This window comes from Pristiophorus japonicus, chromosome 17, assembly GCF_044704955.1.
Source record: "Pristiophorus japonicus isolate sPriJap1 chromosome 17, sPriJap1.hap1, whole genome shotgun sequence".
Classification (NCBI taxonomy): domain Eukaryota; kingdom Metazoa; phylum Chordata; class Chondrichthyes; family Pristiophoridae; genus Pristiophorus; species Pristiophorus japonicus.
The window spans coordinates 15,720,053-15,746,563 of NC_091993.1; the positions used below are offsets into that span (position 1 = coordinate 15,720,053).

The 26,511-nt window shown below is 44.3% G+C and overlaps 1 protein-coding gene across 2 annotated transcripts in view; it reads left to right on the plus strand.

Moving 5' to 3' along the window:
- The first annotated feature begins 409 nt into the window (after nucleotides 1-409).
- tmod2 (tropomodulin 2) overlaps nucleotides 410-26,511 on the plus strand; it is an 80,290-nt gene continuing 54,188 nt past the window's right edge. For both annotated transcript variants that reach the window (XM_070858420.1, XM_070858421.1), the window contains exon 1: nucleotides 410-484. The gene's annotated coding sequence lies outside the window, so the exon portion shown is untranslated. The remainder of the gene's footprint in view (nucleotides 485-26,511) is intronic.

Below are 26,511 nucleotides of genomic sequence, written 5' to 3' on the forward strand. Positions count from 1 at the left end.
TCTGTGCTGTGTCATTTTATGATTCTCTGGTCTTTCCTAGGTGGCCTACAGAGGGCGCTCCTGAGCACAGGGCCCCGCCCTCTCCATCCGCAGGAAAACACTCGCCACAACGCTTGCGCAACACCCGCCGCAGTGCGACTGCGCACTCCGCACCTCTGAGCCGAGCCCCGCCTCTCGGTGAAAGCTTGCGCCGATTGGTTTCCGTGGAAGGGGGGGGGGAGGGGGGTCGGTCGGTCGATCGAGGAGGAAGGGTGGGGGGAGAAGCAGTCGCGCGATTGGCGAAGGTGAGTGTCAGTCGGATGACGCGACCGGCTTGCGTCACCGCCTGGCGTGGCGGTTGGTGCTGCTGGAGGTCGTGGCGCGGCCACGCCCCTTTTTGGTGGGAGTGGCGCGCGCGCGGGGGGCGGGGGGCGAGAACGAGGGTGCTCCAGTGGGCGGCAGAGCGAGCGAGAGACAGCCGGAGCGAACACACTTTGCCCAGCTGGTAAGTGATGGACGGCTGCCTCCGCTTCCCGCAAATGTCCCTTCGAGGAGCGGCTCCGTGAGAGGAAGCGTCCCGCCCCGCCCTGCCCTGCCGTGGGCCCGGATATGTTGCGGTGCCGCCGCTTGTTCTCTTCACCCCCCCCCCACCTCCCCTCCCCTTCCCTCAGGCCGGCTGTCAGGGCGCGGTGTGTTGAGGGGTAGGTGGGGTCCGGGCCGTGGGGGACTGCGCTGGACAGCCCGCTTAGGCCCCACGCCCGCCCTGACAGCTGGGCTGCCTCTTCCAGCCCCCAAGCCCCGCTGTTCCTCTGCCGCTTACCGCCCTGTCCTCTCCTCTCGCCGAGGCCGGGTCACCTCTGTCTCGCTGCCGCAGGAAGGGCCGCCGGCGTGGGCTGATAACAACACCCTCATAAATATGTATCGTTCGTGCCCTTCATCCCTCAATAAAACCTTTTTTTTTTAATCGCCTTAATTGTACAATGCAGGATGGGGGCGCGTGAATTAATGTCATTTAAACAGTCAATGTTCACCGTTGTTATGATTTCGTGTATCAGCATTGAATAGAGCTGGCAGAATGAATAAAAACAAAATGCTATTGGTGCTGACTGGTGCTGGAAAGGGACCTGAATTGAGCTGGAATTGTGATTTTTAAAAATAGAAAATGCGGAAAATAGAGCATTTGCTTTCCGCATCTGTGCAGTAAATGGGCATGTTCAGACTGTTCTCCACAGATGCTGACCTTCCGTTCCCAGCTTTCTCAGAATTAAAAAATCAATTGGACAATGCTCAGGCGTTAATACTGTGGAAGGTCACAAACTTCAAGGCTACAATTTGTACTGTTGGCTGTCACTTGGAATTTAAAAATAATCGCGATTTAGGGTGGCGTTCTGTCATTTTTTTGAAAGTCCAGGTGCACAGTGTTTAAACATGCATTTAAACTCCCTAGGTGATTTTCTGTACCTTGTATATGCTGTACAGGGAACTGTCTGGTAACCAGTTACTTCAGAATGAAGGGTGTAAACAGCAATTTATAATTACTATACAAAAAGGTGCTTTGCAGCGCATTATGAAGCAGAGGAAAACTGAGATTTAAAGTTAGGGTGCTGAAAGTATAGTTGATGAGGAAAAGGCTTCGTGGAGACTAGCAAATAAGATGGGAGGTGGTAAGGCTAAGGTAGTGGACAGAGGCTGAATGGGCAATTACTGATGCTGGAACAAATAGTAAATGGTGTTGGAGGGGATGTATTAGAAGAGCAAAGGTTGCATGTTGGGATGTATTGGAGGTGCTTGCTAAAAAGTTGAGGTGGGGCATGGCATGGAGTGAATTAAAAGTAAGCAATAAGGATCTTGAAATCAATCGCTTGGACATGGAGCTTATTACGCTCTGGATTTCACCTCAATCCTTTCTACCTTGCTACATTTCTCAGCATCTGCAGAAGCTTTCTCTTGTCACCTCCTTGACTCTTCCCAACTCCTGCTCTGGTCATTTCCATCCCAACATCATAATGTGCCTGGTGACGGTTCTGTATGTTATAGTTGCTACATAAGTCAAATTATTAGCAAGTATTGGATGATGGTTTTGCGGGACTTTGTGTGGGCTCTGACTTTCTAAATGAGCTATAATTTGTCGAGGCTTGGAGAAGTTGATCCTTGAGGTGAGAAAGTTATGCATTAGGGAAAGATAGGAGAGGAGGCAGATGATTGAGTGTGGAACAGGAGCCTCAGTTTGGGATTCAACAGTACACTGTTTCTGTGCCAACAGACTTAGCCTGAAATGGCAGCAGTGTAGATAGATCAAAGGCCTGAGGCAAATGGGCAAGAATCAAACAGAGTGGCATTGGCTTTGCCAATATTAAGCAGGATGACATCTGGGCTTGTTTGGAACTTGTAGGTAGGCAGCTGAAAGGTGCTGCAGTGGCCTTTGGATCAATGGAGTTGGAGAGGCTGTTGGCTTCTGCATGGAAGCTGACTCTGCTTTTAAATACCATTGGTGATGGGTTACTTATAATAAAGGGACTGAGCATGGAGTCTGGGGCTGCACTGGAGGTGACAATGTAGATGCACAAGGAAGAACAATTGGAAATGTAATATCTTTGCTGCAAAATGATGTCAGTGCCATGGAAATCACTGATGGTTGCCCCCTTTACTAACAGTTGCAAATTTAACAAACATGCCTTTTAGAGTTACTCCTCTACTGGTCAAATCTTGCCAGAATTTTAGTTCAAATTTGCATGGTATGACAGTGATTTGATGGTGCGTTTTCTGTCTTGCTGTTAACCTGATGCCTGTACAGGTAGTTGTCATTATTGGGACATTTTTGCAAATCAGATTAGAAGCTTTAGTATGTTTCAAGGATGTACTGCATCTCTAGGCTTGTGAAAGTTTCACATTGTGGTTTATAATATATTTCTAGGCAGAAGTGAGGTTTGCTGGTGTGGTTTATAGTATCATTAGTTCTGTGTTCAATATTTTAAATACTTTGTGATCGTGAATATGTCATTAACCAATGCCAGAGTGACACAAAGGCTGTAATATTGGACTTCACATGTTTGTTCATCTGCAGGAGTTGATGGATCTCCTCGAAATACATAAGAATATAAGAAATAGGAGCAGGAGTCGGCCATTTGGCCCCTTGAGCCTACTCCGCCATTCAATAAGATCATGGCTGATCGGATCTTGGCCTCAACTCCACTTCTCTGTCTGCTCCCCATAATCCTTGACTCCCTTATCATTCAAAAATCTGTCTGACTATATTTAAAAAGGTGGCGATAATGACCCAGCAACACATTACCTAGATTAATCCCTTTGGTTACTTGGATATGCAAGTATCTGAAGGTAGAATCACTAAATGACTTTAATCCGAACAGTGAGACTGTTTCTATTGCTCTGACTTCAGCTGTACTTTGAGATTGGACCATTTTATTTTCCAAAGAATGTTGGATTCAGCAAATTATCATACCATTTTTTTCCTACTCTTCCACAGCAATGTGCATTAACCTAAAAGTGCACCCCCCTGCGCATCATTGTGAATATTTTAATTTCCTCCCTGACTGTTGTACAGTGAGAGAGCTTGCAACCAGTGTTTCCTCGAGCCAGTCTGGGCTGGACTTGAATCTAGAGGTGAAAGAACAGTATAGGAATTCAGGCCCGTGCATTTTTATATCTTTTTTTCTTTCCACTGGTTCAATTGCAAAAATGTAACGAGCAGTTTGGTAGCGACAGGAAGGAAGTGCCTGAGTGTGTATCACCAGTTGATGGTGTTTCCGTGACTATTGCTGCATGGTAATCTTGTCGCTATGTCATCATCCCAGTGCATCCATCTCCTTGATGGATGGATTCAGTGCTTCTCTGGACATCTGATGTATAAACTCACTTCATTTATTCGGCTTGTCTCTACATTAAAATTGCTCTTAATTGTTTTCTGTATATGGTGGAATATTGAAAATATTCTACGACACAGCTTGATGCTGGCTGTCCATTATCTTTAAAAGACTGCAGAGGGTATACTCCATGCACTACACATTTTAAATATTGCATGCATGTATTTGGGCGGCAGTATTTTAACAAAACTTTGAAAAATACATTTTAAGGATGGTCCTTGTCGCTTCTAGTTTTGATTTTTATTTGACTAGAATAGGTAGGTCTCTTGTTTTTAATATTTATGACTGAACAACAACTTGTATTCATATAGCACCTTTAACATAAAACGTCCCAAGGCACTTTGTAGGAACGTTCTAAACACAAAATTTGACACCGAACCACTAGAAGAAATTAGGGCAGATGACCAAAAGCTTGGTCAGAGGTAGGTTTTGACTGAGAGAGACTCCTGTTCACGAAGTCTTCAAATTATTGAATCTGGCAGCATAATCATGGGTGTAATAGGAATGAACACATACAACTGTAGACTCTTGAGAATATGACTCTTGCATTACTCATTTTATCCTTTACTGGCCTCTTATAAACTAGCTCAATGTGTGATATGTGCATACAGTATTGCTGATAAATCTTGAACGTACAGCCTTTAATTAATCTGAGTGGCATTTTTTCCTCTGTTTAATAAATCCTGGTTTGTGAGGGTGCATTTGTACTTCACAAATTGAACCGAGAGTGAATTGCTGCCAAACTCAAATTACTTATTTTATATAACCGCTCTTCCAAACCCAACTTAACTTATTAGCTTTAAATTGGTGGGAAGCTGTGTCCTGACGTTCTAGGAATCGACCCCTACTACTATGCACTTTTGAACCTAAATTGTGGTCCAGGATCTGGAGCTCAGTTGCTCCAATGTGTTCCTTGTGAAATTGCTTCGGTGGATCACTGTTGTAGGAATTACTCTGCTGTGATGCCAATGGTGATATTGAGAGTTTTTAAATTGATGGAGCATGTTTAAATATCCACATGCAGTTAAATAAATGTTCCAATGCAGTGTTCGTTCAAGTTGTCTGATCTTGTCCTCTCTTTTTCTGTCACGGGATGGAAATTAACCACTGACAAGTTTAGAAGCGAGTAGCATGCTCACCTGAGTCAGAAGTCCTATTCCATGAACTTGAGCACATAAATCTAGGCTGAAACTCCAGTGCAGTGCTGAGGAAATGCTGCCTTGTTGAAGGTGCTGTCTTTCGGATGAGGCCCGTCTGCTCTCTCAGGTGGACGTAAAATATCCCATGGCACCATTTTGAAGAAGAGCATTGGAGTTATCCCCGATGACCTGGCCAGTATTTATCCCTCAATCAACATCACTTAATGACCAGATAATTTGATTTTTTTTTAATCACACTGCTGTTTGTGGGAGCTTGCTGTGTAATTGGCTGCAATGCTTACCACTTCAAAAATAAATTGGCTGTAAAGCACTTTGGGACATCCTGAGGACGAGAAAGGTGTTATATAAAAATGCAAGACTTTTTAACTACAATTGTGGAGCTTTACGCCCTGCATTCCCTTCCCCATTTCCTAATAAAAATGTATCCAATTCTTTCTTAAAACCTGCCATTACCCCCATCGCCACTAGTAATCTGTTGCACCGTTCTATCACACTCACTTTATTTAAAAAAAAAAGTGTTGCCTATTTTCATTGACGCCCTTAACTTGAAAGGTCTGACAAGAACTTTTTCCTGGATCCAAATTCTGTATGCTGTGACGATGATAAAACTCTCCTGGTGGTTTTTTAAAAAGCTGCGGCTTGCTTGCAGCTTAAGTCATTGTAATAATGCTTACGTAAGAACATAAATAGGAGTTGGCTGTTTGGCCCATCGAGCCTGCTCCACCATTTAATAAGATCATGGCTGATCTGATCTTGGGCTCAGCTCCACTTCCCTGCCTGCTCCCCTTAACCCTTGACTCTCTCTCTCTTTTTAAAAAAAAATCTGTCTATCTCTACCTTTAAATATATTCAATGACCCAGCCTCCACAGCTCTCTGGGGCAGAGAATTCCACAGATTTACAACCCTCAGAGAAAAAATTCCTCATCTCCATTCTAACTGGCTGACCCCTTATTTTGAAACTATGCCCCATAGTTCTAGATTCACCCACGAGTGGAAACATCCTCACTGCATCTACCTTGTCGAGCCCCCTCAGTATCTTGTATGTTTCAATAAGATCACCTCTCATTTTTCTGAACTCTTATGAGCATAGGCTCAATCTTTCTTCATCAGTCAACCCCTTCATCTCAGGAATCAACCTAGTGAACCTTCTCTGAACTACCTCCAATGCAAGTATATCCCTCCTTTAAATAAGGAGACCAAAATGCACGCAGTACTCAAGGTATGGTCCCACCAATATCCTGTACAGTTGTAGCAGGACTTCTCTGCTTTTATATTCTATCCCCCTTGCAATAAAGGCCAACATTCCATTTGCCTTCCTGATTACTTGCTGTACCTGCATACTAACTTTTTGTGTTTCATGCACAAGGACCCCCAGGTCCCTCTGTACTGCAGCATTTTGCGATCACCATTTAAATAATTTTGCTTTTCAGCTTTTCCTGCCAAAGTGGATAATCTCTCTCTTTCCCACATTATACTCCATCTGCCAAAATTTTGCCCACTCACTGAGCCTGTCTATATCCCTTTGCAGATTATTTGTGTCCTCCTCACAACTTGCTTTCCCACCCATCTTTGTGTCATCAGCAAACTTGGCTACATTACACTCTGTCTCTTCATCCAAGTCATTAATATAGATGGTAAATAGTTGAGGCCCCAGCACCGATCCCTGTGGCACCCCACAAGTTACAGTTTGCCAACCGGAAAATGACTAATTTATCCCAACTCTCTATTTTCTGTTAGCTAATCCTCAGTCCATGCTGGTATATTACTCCCAACCCTGTGAGCTCATCTTGTGCAGTAACCTTTTATGTGGCACCTTATCGAATGCCTTCTGGAAATGAAAATACACCACATCCACTGGTTCCCTCTTATCTACCCTGCTTGTTACATCCTCAAAGAACTAGCTAATGGTTTTATTTGAATGCTCACCTGGCTGACCTCCCACCTTGCTCCCTGCTTAAGCTTGAGCTCGTCCAAATCCTATATCCTAACTCGCAGCCAGTGCTCTCTGATATACATTGGCTTCCGGTCCTCGAGTTTATTTTTTTTCCCTTCCATGACCTCGCCCCTCCCTATCTCTAACTTCCTCCAGACCTCTGAGATCTCTGTCCTCCTCCAATTGTGGCCTCTTGTGGATCCCCGATTTTAACCATTGGCAGCTGTGCCTTCAGCTGCCTTGGCTGAGCTCTAGAATTCCTTCCCTAAACCTCCTGCCTCTGTACCCCCTCCTCCTTTTAAGACTTTCATTAAAATCTACCTCTTTAATAATATCTCCTTTTATGTGGCTTGGTGTCAAATTCTGTTTGGTGCTTCTGTGAAGAGCCTTGGAACGTTTTGCTATGTTAAAGGCACTATATAAATGCAAGTTGTTTTAAGGATCAGCTGATTGCAATACAGTGTAGTAATTGAATCTTAGGAGCTGAGAAATATCATGTTTCTGTGCCCAGTCTCAAAACCACTGCAACACTGAAGATTGTTTTAGAAACTTGAGGATATGGTTGTTGTGGGCCATTATCCCGGAATAGTTTAAATATGCATTTAGCATTTTATAAAATAGTTTTCATATGTTGGATTAGGCCACTTTCTATTTAATATTACCACTGATGTGCAGTGAATTGAAACAATATTTTTTTTAATGGCTGGTGTTTCAACAAATCAATAGTGTATTGTGGTTGTCTGTCTTACACTCGGTTGTTTTTGTTTTCTGTTTTGTGTCTGTTCTTGATTTGTTAGGCACACCATCTTTTGATCCAAAGTCCATAAGTCTACATCAAACAATCAGTTTTGCTAGGAAAACAAACCGTGCTAAACAACAGTAAGAGATAGAGAGAGGCTTGCTTACAGTCGTCGACGACAACAACAACTTGTATTTATATAGCGCCTTTTAACATAGTGAAACATCTCTAGGCGCTTCACAGTATTGAGATAAAAAAATTGACACCGAGCCACATAAGGAGAAATTAGGGCAGGTGGACCAAAAACTTGGTCAGAGGTAAGTTTTAAGGAGTGTCTTGAAGGAGGAAAGCGAGGTAGATAGATGGAGAGGTTTAGGCAGGAAATTCCAGAGCTGGGGCCGAGACAACAGAAGGCATGGCCACTAATGGTTGAGCGATTATGATCAGGGATGCTCAAGGGGGCAGAATTAGAGGAGCGTAGACATCTTGGGGGTTGTGGGGCTGGAGGAGATTAGAGACGGAGGGACGAGGCCATGGAGAGATTTGAAAACCAGGATGAGAATTTTGAAATCAAGGCATTGCTTAACCTGAAGCCAATGTAGGTCAGCGAGCACAGGGGTGATGGATGAGCGGGACTTGGTGCGAGTTAGGACACGGGTAGCCGAGTTTTGGATCAGCTCTAGTTTACGTAGGGTAGAATGTGAGAAGCCAGCCAAGACGACCAAGTAGCATTGTTTTTGTTTCATTGCCACATCTTACCAGAGAGCGATTCGGGGCTAAAATAACTACCCTGTATTTCCTGTCCTAGACAGGCCTACAGCAAGTGTTTAATTATAATTATAATCCAGTTAAAATTTCATTTATAAAGAATGTAGCACAACTATAGCAGTAGTGAATGGCAGAATTATGTAGTTAGTGATAACTGACCATGAGCTTGGCATGTATTCCTCTTCCTCAAACTTGACTAATGTATATTTAAATGAGGCTGAATTGACCTACCCAAGCGTGGTTTCAAATTGTTCTATTTCTGTCAGTGGAAACTTGATCATTCTTTACAATAAGGTATCGTATCCTACGCCATACATAAACTAGATCAGGCTTGCAGCAGTTAACCTACCCAATTGCCTACAAAGTAAATGTTTATTCATGAAGTACTTGACAATTTCTGTAGATGAATCTGAGGCTTTTGTCTAGTCTGAAATTCCACTTTTTAATCAGCTGCTGAGGATTGCAGCTGTACAATCTTTCCAAGAGCGACATGTAATTATGTAGTGCCTTCAACATAGGAAAAGCCCCAAAACTCTTCACAGCATCATAATCATACAAAAATGGATGCAGAATCAAAGGAGGAGATATTTTTTACGGAGTTTGACCAGGTTGATGCTGGGAGGATGTTTCCCCCTGGTTGGGAGTCTAGAACCAGGGGTCACAGTCTCAGAATAAGAGGTTGGCCATTTAGGTCTGCAATGAGGAGAAATTTCTTCAAAGGGTTGTGAATCTCTGGAATTCTCTACCCCAGAGGGTTGTGGATGCTCAGTCCTTGTGTATATTCAAGACAGATATCAATAGATTTTTGGATATCCAGGGAATCGGGTAAGAGGATAATGTGGGAAGGTGGAATTGAGGTAGATCAGCCATGATCGTATTGAATGGTGGAGCGGGCTCGAAGGGCTGAATGGCCTATTCCTCCATGTTAAACTAGTCGGGTTGACCAAAAGCTTGGCCTAAGATTTGGGTTTTAAGTTGGGTTATAAAGGAGGAGAACATGGTGGAGGGGTTTAGAGAGGTAATTCCAGAACATGGGACCCAGATGGCTGCAGGCAATGCTGCCAATGTTGGGTCAAAGGAAGTGGGGGAATGCAGAAGAGTCACCAGAAGGAGAATTCTGGCAGGGGTGTAAGGATGGAGGAGGTTAGAGATGGAGAGGGGAGATGCCACGAAGGGGTGTAAACACAAGAATGAACATTTTTTTATTTTAGGCATTGGGGAACCTTGAGCCAATGTAGATTAGCAAGGACAGAAGTGATGAGGAGTGGGACTTGTTGTGGGATAGAATCGAGGGAGCAGAGTTTTGGATGATCTGCAGTTTAGAGTGTTGAGAATGGAAGGCCAGCCAGCAGAGCATTGGAGTCTAGACTGGAGGTGATGCAGGCACGGATGAGAGTTTTTAGCCACTGAGGTGGGGTGGAGGCAGGCAATGTTGCGGACATGAAATTAGGAGGTGGAGAGGATATGTAGCTAAGCTCAGGGTCGAATAAGGTGCCATGGTTGTTAACAGTCTAGGTGAACCCGAGACAGTGGTCGGGGAGGTGGTGCCATCAGTGGCATATGTAGAGAGTTTGTGGCTGGGCCCTGAATGTAATGGCTTCGGACTTCCCATTGTTCACTTGGAACTTCATCCAAGACTAGGGGCTCAATTTTCCCCAGTATTTGCGCTGTTTCTTTTGGAGCAGGCTGCTTTTTCTGCCCTAACTTAAAAATTCCCCAATCAGTTTGCACCAGTGTAACTCAGTTACCGGTAGTTACAAATTTTTTAAGTTTTTTTTCAGCCAAAGGGGGGAGGGCGTAACCAGCCACCTATGCCACTTCTGGCCATCTAGGGAAGTTTGGTCAGCTGAGAGTTACTCCAGTTCTGATTAGACCAGCGTATGTGACCTGTCCTGAAAAACCTTCCCTCGAGTTAAGGAAAGCGGCGCAGCAGATGCCCGGACACACACAATTGAAAAACACATAGCAGCAACTTACCTCCAACCCTGCCCGAAGGCTGTCCGGTTCCATTCTCTGTCCCCGGGGGTTCGTTCTCTCAGTCCGGTCTTGAGAGTGAGTGAGTGAGTCTCCGGTTCTCTCAGGAAGGCTGTCCGATTCCATTCTCAGTCCCTGGTTCTCTACGAGAGACCCAAACCCAAACCCTGGGACTGGACCGGACAGCCTTCGGGCGGGGTTGAAGGTAAGGTGGTACTATGTGTTTTTCAATTCTTTTAATGTGTTGCGAGGTGGCTGTATGCTTCACTTTGCAGCCTGAGCTGACAGTGTCCCTGGTTACCATGGCAGCCTGATCTTTTTGGCGCAGATCAAGGCTCCACCTGCCTTGGGTTAGGCTACGCCAAAATAAAGAGATCCAACGGGGAAACTTACAGCACTTTTTTTTTGGCATACTTGGGAGCCCCAAAAAATCGGGCACAACTCTTCAAGTATGCCAAAAAAATGCTTTGGGGAAAATTGAGCCCTGGATGCCAAACAAGCCATCTAAGAGCACGGAGGTGATGGAGGGATTGAGAAGTATGTGTCTTTGGATGATTTTGCAGAAGTTGTTTCTAGCCATGCTACCCAGTACAACTTTTTAGTTAAACCAGACAAGATTTTGGATTTGTCTAATACAGGGTATGGGAGTATAGTGGTTATGTTACTGGGCTAGTAATTCCGAGGCCTGGACGAACAATCTAGAGAATGCGAGCTCAAATCCCACCAAGGCAGTTTGAGAAATTGAATACAGTTTAAAACAAATCGAGAAATAAAAAAAGATGGTAACAGTAAAAGTGACCATAAAGCTGTCATCATCCCAACTGGTTCACCAATGCCTTAGGGAAGAAAGCCTGCCATCTTTGCCCGGTTTGACCTATGTGACTCTAGTCCCAGACCAACTTGGTAGACTCTTAACTGCCCTTTGAAGTGGTCTAGCAAGGCACCAAGTTGTATCAAACAGAAGGCTCACCACCAGCTTCTCGGGAAAACTGGGGATAGGCAATAAATGGTAGCCTTGCAGTGATGCCCACATCCTGGGAATGAATTAAAAAAATAGCAGTGAGGTCCTCCTTTTTTAGCATCAGACAAAACTCAAATGAAGGTGGAAGTTTCTCTTCTGAATTGCAAGTGTTCTTGCAAAGCCAGTTGCTGTGTCTACAAAATTGCAATTAATGTTAATTTGTATTGCAGTATAAACAGAACTACAAGCCTTCCTTCCGACTGCTGCAGCATGTTTTTATATTGTGCCAGCAGCAGCCGGTGCTTGTTGCTAAGTTCCTGGAATAGGCCATCGAGACCGTAGTTCATTTTTTTTTTGTCTTCTAACGCACTCCTGTGAAGCGCCTTGGAACGTTTTACTATGTTAAAGATGCTATATAAATACTTGTTGTTGTTGTAGTTCTCCAACGGAGACTTATAATCTCTCTTACCCGCTCCGATTTATCTTATGTGCTGTCTGGGTCTAATTGTATGCCCAATGGAGTTATTTTTCTAAAGTGTGACTTCTACATTTCGCTATTCCTCAGGTCAAGCTTAGAGCAGAGCTGAGAATAAAAATTCTATGTTTCAAAAGTTTTGTGAACATTGTTATTGCTCTGCTCCTGGCTAATGAAACCCTGAGAAAATACAGTAGAAAGTAACAATTTTAAATAGGCTACTGGCACATGCATATGCACAGGAGGGTATGGAATCCAGCAGTAGTTAGGAAAGTATGAGCTGTTGGGATTGTGGATGTCGGGTCCTTCATAGTAAAAAGTGCAGTTGATGGCAGGAGTACTTTCTTGTACCTATTGCTGATGGCACTCTTGTCAATAATGTAAATTACCTGATCTACACACATTCTGTGTCACAGGCACCTGTAGCCTGAGTGGATGGCAGATATGTTGAAAACGATCACTGGTTTCAAGTGCATTCATGGCAGTTTTATCAAGTACTAAAATCTCATAATTGCAGAATTGACCCTGTTTATGGCCTTTTCTTAACTTTTGGAAGTCATTTGTTTGTATAATTATGTAATTATCCAATTATTTGAATTAGCTAACTTGAAATTGAAAGTGGCCCCATTTAGCATCAGTGACTAACTGTGTATTCATTTGCCCTGAAGTTGCAAACTTGACTTTTGACAATTACATATGTGCAACTAGTGGCTGATTTTCTAGGGTGCCTTGGGCTAAAACCCCTAAGATGGTGGACTTGATTTTAGTGCGACTGTTGCATTTGAAAGTGGCACATGATGATTGAAGACACCAGGAAAAATCCCATTTCAAGAGAAGTCTTGGTGACTGACGGCTGTATCGTTGTTTTACAGAGTTCTGTAATAAAAAAAAAAGGTATGAGCACAAAGTTCAAGTACTTAATGGATGCACATCTCATGGTGCTTAGCTTTAGCATCAGCTGATTCGAACCTTTATGCAATAAGACTTGAGCGTGTTTGATATTACCTAGTGGTGTCCGCAGTGCTGCTTAGTCAGTGTGACAAATAGGGAGTTAATGTTTGGATCAAAGTCTATAAACCGACTGGTCACTTTAAATTTCTTACTGCAATTGCTAGTCTAACTGAATATTCAAAATCACCAGATAAGGAACCAGCTCTGATGAGATAGAATGCTGCATGTTTTGATGCACTACTTGCAATGCCGTTTCTTGGTTTGTTCTGTGAATGCTGAATTGCGTTTGAGAAGCCTAGATTGCCATCATTCTTCAGTTTTCTGATGCTCTGTTTAGCTATCAGTCTATCTATGTATTGTAGAAAATATTTCCTTCTAGATAGCTGTATTCCGAGTGTTTGACTGTTCTGTCAATTACTCTCTGCTCCTGAAATCGAAGGGGACAAGCAGGATTGTATTCCTAAAGGGAATCCCTGTCTTGAATTGCTGTACTGCAGTTTGTGGAGGTGGTCTCATAAAGTTCCATGGGCCGTTACAAATTCTCCTGTGTAGACACAAGTCAAGGTTTAGTATTATTGGTGGGGTGAGTAAAGGGTATTGTCATTTGTCATTTTTGCACCCAAGAAGGAAGCATGAATTAAAAGTTCTGTAAAATAGTGCAAGCTGCTCTGTTGTTTCTAGCTACTGTTTGCTTAATAAATCTGTAGTTTGTAGCTTAAACCACTTGCTATGTGTTTATTCTTCTGCTATCAAGACCAGGAGGACAAGAGTGCTTTCTGTTTTTGTTGCAGTAGCAAGAATTTATGTTTGATAATGCTGCAAGACCAGATATTGGGTGTATTATGTTGTACAGGTACTCCATTTGTAGTTAGCTTGATTAGACTGGGCTTTGAGAAATATCTCCGTAAAGTGTAAACATAATTGTTTATATTCTCTGTCTGTAAAATGGACTGGCGTGTCTAAGCATGCAACATTAGACACATCTTGTGAATAACGAGGGTCTCAGGAGGAGCATTCGAGCTGTTCTTTGATTCCTGCTTTATCTATTAAGATTACAGTAATGCCAGATCATATTACAGTTGGGAAGAATTTCCTTTTCAATATAGTGGCTACAAGTTATTGAAACATTATTTAGTATATGTCTTGCATCATTGTAACCTGAATTGTTTTAATCCCTTTAATGACTTCTTTCCCTGCGTTATTCTATCAGTGAGCAAATTATCTTCATATAGGTGTGGTTTTAGAGGACAGCAGTTAACTGTGGCATGGACTTCAATTGACTGATAGATGGTGAACAGTCCATCTTGAGGACCTTGCAAATAAATCTCTACAGCTACCTGCTTGAATCCTGTTGTCTTGCACTGGAACCGGCGATGTTCTTCATTGCTGCAAGACAATCCTATGGCATAATGCAACTGTGAAGCATTGCTGAATTGCATGTTCTTTATTTGTTTACAGTGAGCATTTAATTAAAACACACAGCTCTTTGACTGAAGTGTGTTGTAATATTGAATAGCAGTTCAAAGAATTAGGGAATTTCTAAAGGGACTGTTAAAAATATTTGTAGGAGGGGGAGTTTGGGAGAGGGAAGTTGTAATAACTTGAGCTCTGATCTGGGAATGGTTTGGATATATTCTGAAACAATTGGAATAGCCTTAATTGTGTACGAAGCAGTGATTGACAGCAGAATTAATTTGATTCTTGCAAATTCAAAGGATAGTGGCACCATCATCCCAAAATAACTTTTTTGGTCATTTATTTTCAGATGAGATTATTTTGGCAGTTTCCTAACATAACAAATAGAAGTGAATAACAAACTCAAACTTTTCATTTGGTATCATTGCAGTGTTGGCAAGTTGTGTTCAGCGTGTAATGTCCTGAGAATGACTTTGAGATGTGAAAATTATTTCAGTCTGGTTCCTAGTAATTAATCATATTAAAACAACTGAGAATTTTCAGCAGTATGTGCAAAGGCAAAACATATTCAGCAAATGTAATTTTTTTGCCATTGAGGAGTGCAGAGTATCTGAGGAACATAGGAACAGGAGTAGGCCATTTAGCCAGTCTGGCCTGTACCTCCATTCAATGAGATCATGGCTGATCTGCGACCTAATATATCCATCCACCTTATAACCTTTGGTTAACAAAAATGTATTAATCTCAGATTTAAAATTAACAACTGATCTAGTATCAACTGCCATTTGTGGAAGAGAATTTCAAACTTCTACCACCCTTTGTGTAGAAGTGTTTCCTAATTTCCCTGTAAGGCCTGGCTCTAATTTTTAGACTATGTCCCCATTCCTAGACTCCTCAACCAGTGGAATTAGTTTTGCTCTATCAATCCATCTTATCCTTTTTGGTACAAGTCTTTTGAGCTAGTAACAGTGCTAATTCAAGGTGCTGGATAAATCAGTTGAATGAAACTTTGTTTTCTGTGTTAAGGCAGCTAGATTTTGTCACAACTGGCACTTTGTTTTAAATGACAGTCTCCTGCTTTAACATTGCTGGCCAGCTTCGCCAGCATGTTTCTTGTGATATACTGCCCATATGCAATATCATGGTCATGGGCTAGAAGTGTGCATTAATACTCTATTGTAGTCGAATTATTCACTGCAGGTTCTTGTTTGTAATAATTCCATTTTGGAATACCTGTACCACTTTAAGGCTAATGGATTTCTAGAACAATTTCAGTTACTTGTCTGTCTGTCTGGTATCTAACTGTACAAATACTAAAATCACCCTTATCTGGCTAAATACAGACCAAGGTCAAACATTTGATCTCCAGTTTGTGCTGAAATTGTTAATCTTGACCGATAGTAAGGAAAACAGTGTGTTCCCATTTCTGACCACTATGCAGTGATTCCCTACGGGAAGTGCAGATTTGGACGTCGGATGAGGCCAGTATTGGGCTTTTTGTCTTTCTTTTCCCTCCCTGCCTCTAGTCAAGTAGCTTGTTGACATTCACTTTCAAGGTTCACATGTGAAAAATGTCCATATGGGTGAGGGTGCTTTGCATTCTGAAACCATGCCTGAGCAAGGAGTTAATGTCTGCAAGTGAGTGAGGGGAGAAAATTAGCAAAGGGACAGAAAAAAAACTGGTACTCACTATTCTGATTTAAGAAATTCAAAGAGTAAGAAAGGAATGGGAATTCTAAGTATGGGGGAACAAGCCTAAAGAGGTGTTAAATTGCACTTCAGCAAAAGGAAAGCAAATGAGTGAAATGACACATCATTTTTCAACTAGCAGTTTGGATTGGGGGACAAGAATTGTAAAATGTTGGTGTCATCTGATGGCCATTTTGGTGGCAAATATGGGAGAAACTCAACAAGTGACAGCAACCACTAGAGACATGGGCCCCAAGTTTCCACATGATTTGCTCCTGATTTTTAGGAGCAACTGGTGTAGAACGGAGTATCTTAGAAATCGGAATTCTCGTCATTTAGTTTGCTCCAGTTCTAGTCAGAATAGTTTCACTTTGGAACAGAATTTTTTTTTCAAAAGGGGGCGTGTCCGGCCATTTACGCCTGATTTCAAAGTTTCGTCAGTGAAAACTTACTCCAAACTAACTTAGAATGGAGTAAGTGAATATTTTTGTACGCTCAAAAACCTTGTCTACACTTTAGAAAATCAGGCGTAGGGAATGGGGGGTGGGGTTTAAAGGGAAGTTTACAAACATTAAACACTACAGTTTTACAAATAAAGAGCCATCAATAATAAATGATAAATACATCAATAAATCAACCAATAAATCAATCAAAAAAAATTAATAAGAAATAATTTTTTTTTTAAAAATCAAAAAATAAAACATTTTCTACTTACCGACTGCAGCACCGGGAGCCCTCCAACAGCGTTCTGGGATGACCCCCCCCCCCCCAGTGTGTCTCTGTCAGTGTCTCTATCTCTGTCTGTCTGTGTGTGTCTCTCATTCTCTGTCTGTCAGTGTCTGTTTCTGACAGCAGGGGGAGGGAGAGGATAAGGAAATGGTGGGGGGGGGGGGGAAAGGAGGAGGAGGAGGTCGTCGTCTGGGGGCGGGGGGGGATGGGGAGCGGGAGTCAGTGCGGGGGTCGGTCCGGTCTGGGGGGGCGGGGGGGGGGAGAAGCGGGAGTTGGGTCGGTGTTGGGTACGGTCCGGAGGCGGGGGGGGAAGAGAAGCGGGGGTCGGTGTCGGGTCCGGTCTGGAAGCGGGAGTCGAGTTGGGTCGGGAGGAAGCAGGAGCTGGCCGTGGGAGGAGCCTTATTCACGCAGCCCCAGTGAGGCCATTCGGCCAGGGCTAGGGGCTGCGTGCTTCGGCCCCTCCCACACAGTTTTGGGTGCATGGAGCTACTGCACATGCGTGCGCCCACTGTAGCGCGCATGTGCAGAGGTCCCGGCACTGTTTTCAGCGCAGGGACCTGGCCCCGCCCCCTACAGCTCGTGCTGCGCTGCGCCGAGGGCCAGAGGACCTGCAGGGAGGTGGAGAATCTGGAGGGTTTTTTTTAGGCGCACTTTGTGGCGCGAAAAACGGGCGTCCAGGTCGGGACTGCGCCGTTCTAGGCGCGGCTCGAAACTTGGGCCCAATGTCTGTATAATGTGTCTTTTTTATGAGCTCCTGTTTCCTGATCAAATAGGGGACTGTGGCCTTGCAATAAAAGTAACTTTGTATTTCAAATGGCTTGGAATTTTCCATTGAATTAGTGTAATACAATAGGTTAACCAAACCAAGCAGGTGCCAACAGTGTTTCCAGAATAACTTGTGCTGCTTTAGTGTCAATAATATTTACTGTTTTCTTGTCTGGGAGAATCCAACCTATTGAACGCTAGTGGAGATTTGACTCTTCATTTCAGTTACAATGCATACATGTGACTCTTAATGAAGGGAAGAGATGTCAAGCACAAGCATGCAGAATGGTTCCTTTACAAACTGAAATGGAGATTGGCACTTATGCTTAAGTTAATTTAGTAGAGCCATGTAGGCCAAGCAGCCATCTAAAACTGGCTAATCAAAATAGGTTCCACGACCATGTATGTAAACATATAGGTGCAAATGTGAGCAGCTGTTAACTTGCTTAGAAGCCATATTGGCATCAGATGTATCCATATCCATGATTTTCCAAGCTTGAAGTTGATGGCCCCTGTAAAAGAGTCTGTCTTTCAGAAGTTTCTATGTAAAGATGTATTTGATCTCCCCCCTCTCTATTTTTAAAGAAAGTTAGCCTTTTCCATGGGGGTATAATTCACTGCCTTGTGATACTGATTCATACAGACCAGCAAGTTCCATGTTGGATCTCTGCTCTGTACCTAGTTAGCTAACATCATACATTGGAGGGTGGGCGGGATAGGGATAAGAGGAACTATCTTGTTGAAGCTGCAGAGAATGTTTGCACCTTTATTTTCTGTGATTAATCCCAAGTATTCAATGAATAGTGTCATTCGTACACCTCCGAGAAGAAAACCTTATTGGAGTGTCCTCGGAGAAAAATTGGCAAAGGCTAAGGGAGCTGGGGCTCATGTTACTCATCTATCTTGGGAAACCATTCACCCATTTATATGGGCTGTATTACCTGAGTTGTCTTTGTCCAGTGTTGGTTGAATTAGTTGTCAGCAATATAAAGGAATCCTGCCAATTAGAAATTACCTTAATAGATTAATGCTTCCCTTTCCTGATACTCCAGCCTATCCGATACATTATCTACCTGCGATAAAGCCACTATTTTTCTTGGACTGTCAAGAGATCACAGTAATTTGAAATTTTCTTGGGTCCTTCTAACAAACCCCATACAGGCTAGTAGCGGACTAGATGGGAATGGTTTACTCTTACCAGTAACATTCTTCAAACAGTTTTTAATATAGGTGCCTTGGCCATTTTAAAAATTTGTTCTGGAATGTGGGCGTCACTGGCAAGGCCGGCATTTATTGCCCATCCCTAATTGCCCTTGAGAAAGTGGTGGTGAGCCACCGCCTTGAACCGCTGCAGTCCTTGCGGTGAATGAACTCCCGTAGTGCTGTTGGGGAGGGTGTTCCAGAATATTGACCCAGCAACGATGAAGGAATGTGATCTATTTCCAAGTCAGGATAATGTGTAACTTGGAGGGAAACTTGCAGGTGATGGTGCTCCCATGCGCCTGCTGCCCTTGTCCTTCTAGGTCGTGGCGTTGGGAGGTGCTGCCGAAGAATTCTTGGCAAGTTCCTGCAGTGCATCTTGTGGATGGTACACACTGCAGCCATGGTGCAACAGTGGTGGAGGGAGTGAATGTTGAAGGTGGTGGATGGGGTGCCATTCAAGTGGGCTGCTTTGTCCTGGATGCTGTCTAGCTACTTGAGTGTTATTGGAGCTGCACTCATCTAGGCAGTGGAGAGTATTCCATCACATTCCCGACTTGTGCCTTGTAGATGGTGGAAAGGCTTTGGATAGTCGGGAGGTGAGACACTTGCCGCAGAATATCCAGCCTCTGACCTGCTCTTGTTGCTACGGCATTTATATGGCTAGTCCAGTTAAGTGTCTGGTAAATGGTGACCCCCAGGATGTTGGTGGGGGATTCGGCGATGGTAATGCCGTTGAATATCATGAGGCGGTGGTTAGACTCTCTCTTGTTGAAGATGGTCATTGCCTGACACTTCTGTGATGCGAGTGTTACTTGCCACTAATCAAGCCAAGCCTGAATGTCGTCCAGGTCTTGCTGCATGCTGGCATGACTGTTTTATTTTCTGAAGAGTTGTGAATGGAACTGGACACTGCAATCATCAGCAAACATCCCCACTTTTGAACTTGTGGAGGGAAGGTCATTGATGAAGTAGCTGAAGATGCTTGGGCCTAGGACACTGTCCTGAGGAACTCTTGCAGCGATGTCCTGGGGCTGTGATGATTGACCTCCAACAACCACAACCATCTTCCTTTGTGCTAGGTATGATTCCAGCTAGTGGAGCGTTTTCCCCCTGATTCCCATTGACTTCAGTTTTACTAGAGCTCCTTGAAGGGTAGTCGCTCTCGCCTCACCTCTAAAATTCAACTCGTTTGTCCATGTTTGGACTAAGCCTGTAATGAGGTCTGGAGTTGACTGGTTCTGGCAGAACCCAAACTGGGCATCGGTGAGCAGGTTATTAGTGAGTAAGTGCTGCTTGATAGCACTGTTGACGACACTTTTCTATCACTTTGCTGATGATTGAGAGTAGATTGATGGGCTGGTAATTGGCCAGATTGGATTTGTCCTGCTTTTTGTGGACAGGACATACCTGGGCAGTTTTCCACATTGTCGGGTAGATGCCAATGTTGTAACTGTACTGGAATTTGATAGGAGTGGTGAATATGATCAGAATGTCTTAAAAGGTAGACAAATATTGTATAGTGAGAGGAATGGAATAAACAGAACCAGAAATGAGTGGCCATAAGAAAATCTTGAAAATGTGACACAAGGAATAGAGGCGGGGCTAGTTCTGAGCACCAGTCTTCAGTACGACAGCTGGGATGTTGTTGGGGCACATAGCCTTTGCTGTATCCAGTGCGCACAGCCGCTTCTTGATATCACATGAAGTGAATTGGCTGAAGACTGGCATCTGTGATGGTGGGGACCTCAGGAGGATCCATTAACCATGCTTAAGATCATGAACAAAGCAGCAGCATAAGAACATTGATGCCAGGGATGCAAAAGTGCTGCAGCTGAACATTATTCTGTATTCATCTTAAAAATCAGTTTGGGTGTGTCGTGCTGTTGTCTGGACCGGTGCCAAAGTTCAGTTACTGAATCTGGGTGTTTTAAACACTCATATTAGGCTGGAGTGAGATTTTGTATCTTGGTGTAGCTGGTATATTTTGTCACAAACAAGCCACAGTAACTTCAGTTTCCTGCAGAGGAGTTTGTAAATGAATCCTAATCCGATTGTTATGTACCAAGTGGATTTTTGTTCCAACTGAGATTGTTTTGTTTTTATTTGGTGTCTGACCATGTATAGTACAGTAATCAGTTGAGGGAGTGGCTGCAGCTGTGTGCATTGAACCCAAGAAAGGGTAAACTTTCCATAAAATAGTCATCAAGCCAAACTTATTTTTTAAAAGTGGCTGTTTTTGAAAAGTTTTGAAATCTCTTGTTAGCTAAATTCAGCAACGTGTAAACTTTTACTTACATTTGTGACTCATTTCAGGTGGAAATACAGATACATACACTGAGGCTAGTGAGATCCAGAGGATTAACACTTTACCATCTGGCAAAGTCTTGGGGCCTGACAGCTTGCTAAATTTTGAAGTATTTTAGCTTTAAGCTTGTAGCAAGTTCCCTTGAGTGCAGTGAAATCCTTTCATGTAAATCTGAGAAATCACTAAGCCAAAACATCATAGTTTTGGTTAATGTTGAAAAACTTAAGCAGCAGTGTCATTTGAAGAATTTGACACTGAAAAATGAGTTTCTTCTACACTATCAGGTGCAAGATTCTGGAGGCATTTTACATTAAATACAGTTATGAACAGTCCCTGGTATGACTCAAAAAGGCCAGTTATACTAACTATACAGTTTGTTGATGGAAACTGGTTGCACCTATGCATTGATGCAACCTGTGGAGTGTAATTTGGGTGTGTATTATAATTGCAGATGGTGTGAAGTGAAATTTTAAGCACCCAAGCAACCCAATGGACTCTGGGAACTTTTTAACCTTTGTTTTTAATGTTGGAGCTGATGGGACAGTCAGTGCTTTAATGTTCAAATTTAACCAGCATTTAAATGTCGTTATCGGGGAGTGAGCAGGGAAGTGAAGTTGAGGCCAAGATCAGATCAGTCATGATATTGAATGGTGGAGCAGGCTCGAGGGGCCAAATGGCCTACTCATGTTCCTATTATGTAGAGCTCCACACTCCTGCACATAAGCAGAGCTTCATTTGATCAGAGACCAAAACAGGGTGGCAGTATAACTGATCTGCTGTTCCTGTGCTCTTAGCACGAGTATAATTCCCAGTTGTACTTAACAGTTGATACTTTCAAAAGGAAAAGGATCTTTCAAGCCAAAAGTATTTCGAACGTTACTGCAAATGTTTGGAAGGGTGACTGATATGTCCTTACTATACAGTATAAATGCACATGAGGCCCATACTTGAGAGAAGGTCACTGTGACCAGTTACCTTTAATACTGAGACCTCCAGTGGTGAAGGTGGGTGGAGCTTCCCCTTTTATACCTGAGTCCAGGTTAGGAATGTCTCCCACAAGTTCACCCCTTGTGGTCAATGTTCACAAGGTGTACAACTTAGGTCAGCTTATACATGGATTACAATGATAGTTGAATACATGACATCACCTCCCCCCAAAGTCTTATTGGGATCACAGGTTAAGTCTCTCTGGTGGTTTACACTCCCTTGTAGAGCGTCTGAGTTGGGGCTCCGGTTGTTGGGCGCTGGCCTGCGTGTCTGCTGTTCCCTGTGCCTCAGGCCTGTCCGGACTGCCCACAGTGACTGGGCTCTCCTCCACTTGGTTCCGGTGTTCGGTCACCTGTGGTGGAGTAAACTCTACGTCGTGTTCTTCCTCTGCTTCTATGGGGTTGCTGAACCTCCTTTTAGTTTGATCCACGTGTTTGCGGCAGATTTGTCCATTGGTAAGTTTAACTACCAAAACCCCATTCCCCTCTTTGGCAATCACAGTGCCTGCAAGCCATTTGGGCCCTGCAGCGTAATTAAGGACAAAAACAGGGTCATTGACATCAATACATCGCGCCCTCGAATTCCTGTCATGGTAGTCACATTGTGACTGACGCCTGCTCTCAACAATTTCTTTCATAGGGTGTATAAGGGATAACCTGGTTTTGAGCGTCCTTTTCATTAGCAGCTCTACGGGTGGAACCCCTGTGAGCGAGTGTGGTCGGGATCTATTAGTCAACAGGAGGCGTGATAAGCGGCTTTGTAGGGAACCCCCTTGGATTCTGAGCATCTCATTTGATTATCTGCACTGCTCGTTCCACCAGGCCGTTTGAGGCCAGCTTAAACAGTGCCGTTCTGACATGGTTGATTCCATTGCCTGCCATGAAGACTTGGAATTCAGTACTTGTGAAACACGGGCCATTGTCGCTAACCAAGACATCAGGTAGACCATGGGCAGCGAACATTGCCTGTAGACTTTCTACCGTGGCGCAGGATGTGCTTGAATTTAAAATGGCACACAATCCATTTGGAGTACGCGTCTACTACAACCAAAAATATTTTTCCCATGAAAGGACCTGCGTCGTCCACATGGATGCGTGACTATGGCTTGGCGAGCCAGGGGCTAAGGGGGGGGCTTCCCTGGGTGCGTTGCCCAGCTGAGCGCACGTGTTGCACCTGTGAACACAAAGTTCCAGGTCTACCTCTATCCCTGGCAACCAAATGTGTGACCTGGCAATTGCCTTCATCATGACAATACCCGGGTGCTCATTGTGAAGTTCTCTGATAAACACCTCTGCCCATCTGGGGCATGACTAATTGGTTTCCCCACAGTAGACAATCGGCCTGAATCGAGAATTCATCCATGCGCCTATGAAACGGTTTAAATTCCTCAGGGCATGCCCTGTACGTGACTGCCCAGTCCCCATTCAGGACACATTTCTTAACTAAAGATAGTAGCAGGTCTTTATTTGTCCAGACTTTAATCTGACAGGTTGTCACAGGTGAGCCTTCGCTTTCAAAAGCTTCAACAGCCATGACCATCTCAGCATCATGCTCAGTTGCCCCCTCAGTGGTGGCTAGTGGAAGCCTGCTGAGTGCATCGGCGCAGTTTTCAGTGCCTGGTCTGTGCCAAATTGTGTAGTCATAGATGGCTAACGTGAGTGCCCACCTCTGTATGCGGGCCGATGCATTCGCATTTATGGCCTTGTCTGCCAAAAGGGACGTTAGGGGTTTGTGATCTGTCTCCAGCTCAAATTTCCTGCCAAACAGGTACTGGTGCATTTTTTTTAATGCATATACACATGCTAGTGCTTCCTTTTCTACCATCCTGTAGCCCCTTTCTGCCTGGGACAGACTTCTGGAGGCATAAGCTATCGGCTGGAACTGGCCATTGGTATTCACATGCTGCAACACACACCCGACCCCATAGGATGAGGCATCGCACGTTAAAACAAGTTTCTTACATGGGTCATATAATTTTGTTAGAGCACGCAATTTGTTATGCTCCATCAAAAGCCCTTTTCTGGCTGTCCCCCCAGACCCAATCGCGACATTTGCGTAGGAGCACATGTAGCGGCTCTAACAGCGTGTTCAATTTGGGAAGAAAGTTACCAAAATAGTTCAGGAGCCCCAGGAACGAACACAGCTCTGTTGTGTTACGGGGTTTGGGTGCTCTCTGGATCGCTTCCGTTTTGGACGCAGTAGTTCCGATCCCGTCTGCTGCTACCTTCCTCCCCAGGAATTCTACCTCTGGAGCTAAGAAGACGCACTTCGCCTTTTTCAGTCGCAGCCCTACCCGGTCCAGTCTGCGTAGCACCTCCTCCAGGTTGTGGAGGTGTTCTTCAGTTTCGTGACCCGTGATGAGGATGTCGTCATAAAAAACCACCGTTCTTGGAATCGACTCGAGGAGGCTTTCCATATTTCACTGAAAGATCGAGGCAGCCGAATGAATCCCGAACGGGCATATGTTATACTCAACCAACCCCTTGTGTGTTGTGATGGTGGTCAGCTTCTTCGATTCACTTACCAGCTCCTGGGTCATGTAAGCTGAGGTCAGGTCCAATTTTGAAAAAAGTTTGCCACCGGATAGTGTCGCAAAGAGGTCCTCCACTCTCGGCAGCGGGTACTGGTCTTGGAGTGACACCTGATTGATGGTGGCCTTGTAATCGCCACATATCCTGACCGACCCATCCGCCTTGAGCACTGGCACGATCGGGCTTGCCCAGTCACTAAATTAGACTGGCGAGATGATGCCTTCCCTCAACAGGCGGTCCAATTCACGTTTTATTTTTTCCCGCATCACGTACGGTACTGCACTGGCCTTGTGGTGTACTGGCCTGGCATCTGGGTTTATGTGAATCACTACCTTGGCCCCCATGAAAGTGCCGATCCCGGGTTGAAATAATGAGTCAAATTTGTCCAGGACCTATGAGCATGATACTCGCTCCACAGAAGAAATTGCATTGACATCGCCCCATTTCCAGTTCATGACAGCAAGCCAACTCCTCCCCAGTAGTGCGGGACCATCCCCCGGGACAATCCAGAGTGGCAACCTGTTCTCTGAATCTTTGTGGGTCACGACTACCGTGGCGCTGCCTAGCACCGGAATTATCTCCTTTGTATATGTCCGTAGCTGTGCATCAATCGGCAATAATTTTAGCCTCCTGGCCTTGGGCACCCATAACCTATCGAACTGTTTGATACTCATCAGGGACTGGCTGGCCTCCGTGTCTAGCTCCATTAATACTGGGATGCCATTGAGGAGCACTTTCATCATTATCAGTGGCGTCCTAGTATATGAACTGTATATGTGCTCCACATGAACTCGCTGAACTTCAGCTTCCAGCGATTTCCCCCAGTATTCATTTGGCCTCGTAGGGCTTGCATCAGGCCCGTCCTCCTCGTACATCAACCTGGCTGCAGGCTTCCTGCATATTCGTGCCAAGTGACCACTGACGTTGCAGTTTCTGCAGATATATTGCTGATACCTGCAAGCTCTGGCTGGGTGTTTGCCTCCACACCTCCAGCATGAGCTGGAGGCCCCGTTGTTGGAAACAAAAGGTCCATTACCAGTCGATTATCTCTGACTCTCTGTAACTGTCCTTAAGCGCACCATTAACAGGTGTTGATAACCGCATTGTTCATTGCGATGGCATGAATCACCGTTCAGCTAGCCATTGTCTCTGTTGAATTCCCCCTTTGTGTTTGACTACATGCTGGGGCATGTCCAATTGTCCTTGTCTGCCGAGAGAATTGTGTGCCGCGTTAACAATGTTGACTCCCTGATCATTTGCCGCATTTGAGCCAAGATTTTTGTCATACATCATTCTGGTCTCTTCCTCCCGAGATAAATATCTGGACTATCCGAGCCACTGCTTCCAAGGTCAAGTCTTTGGTCTCAATCAATTTCCTGAAAACCCCAGTGTGCCCGATGCCTTCAATAAAAAAAATTCTCGCAGCATCTCCACTCTGCATGCATCTGGGAACTTACATAGGCTCGCCAGTCGCCGGAGATATGCCACGAAGTCTGGAACGCTTTGCCCTTCTCGCCACCGTTGCGTGTAAAACTGGTGTCTCGCCATGTGCATGCTGCTCACTGGTTTAAGGTGTTCCCCAATCAACTTACTGAGCTCTTCGAATGTCTTGTCCGCCGGCTTCTCTGGCGCTAGAAGGTCCTTCATCAGAGAGTACGTACTGGATCCACAAACCGTCAGATGAGCCCTGCATTTGTCGGCCAAATCCTGTCCCAACCATTCCTTAGTGACAAACCTTTGCTGTAGTCTCTCAATAAAGTTGTCCCAATCATCACCAACACAGTACCTCTTTTCTGTGCTGGTAGTGACCATGCTCGCGTGGTTTAAATCCCAGTTTCTCGTCGCCAATGATCTGTCCTTGCTATACAGTATAAATGCGCACAAGGCCCAAACTTGAGAGAAGGTCACTGACCCCAGTTACCTTTATTACCGAGACCTCAAGTGATGGTGGGTGGAGCTTCCCCTTTATACCTGAAAGTCCAGGTTAGGAGTGTCTCCTACAAGTTCACCCCTTGTGGCCAATGTTCTCAAGGTGTACAACTTGGGTCAGCTTATACATGGGTT